Source organism: Vicugna pacos, chromosome 4 (genome assembly GCF_048564905.1).
Source record: "Vicugna pacos chromosome 4, VicPac4, whole genome shotgun sequence".
Classification (NCBI taxonomy): domain Eukaryota; kingdom Metazoa; phylum Chordata; class Mammalia; order Artiodactyla; family Camelidae; genus Vicugna; species Vicugna pacos.
The window spans coordinates 17,073,200-17,073,848 of record NC_132990.1 but is presented as its reverse complement, the minus strand read 5'-3'; positions in this window follow the sequence as shown (position 1 = coordinate 17,073,848).

Genomic DNA, 649 nt, shown 5'->3' with positions numbered 1-649 from the left:
GTCTGACCTCAACCCAAATCGTTTAGATGGTGATAAGGTTAAAATACAAAAAGTAGTTTTCAAATTTTATTTTAAATTTTAGAAATCTCTCTCTCAGTATCCTTTTACACGTACATATATAACATTCAGGTCACATTTGTTGTTTGGATTATCTGTAAGCAATCTAAAGCTTTAATGTGAATCTCTTTGTAATACTTCTATGATATACATTAGAGTTATTTAGGCCATGAGCCTAAATTTGAATGTGAATTATTCAGTCAATAAGCCAAACTAAAGGCCTCCTCTACTGCTTACTAGCACCGCCTCCCAGTCTTGTGAACTGGGGTATCAGTGCCCCCCCATATAAATGAGAACAGTCATGGACTGAAATGGCAGAACGTCCTACACATTTTGAGATTTCAAGGATTCTCTGGAGACAGACAGACAGACATAGCTAGATAGAGATATATCTAAATACATATACATTCTGATTGTCAAACAGCTAATAAATGCCATCTGAATAAGTATTTAGAGAATTTTTGGAACTCTTCATAACAGAAAAAAATCCTAAATACTCTCGTGGTAGTTTACATTGTGACAGTCATAGTATTTTCATTTAAAATGAAATCGTGTGTGTTATAATTTTATCCTTAGAGTCAAAATTATGTGG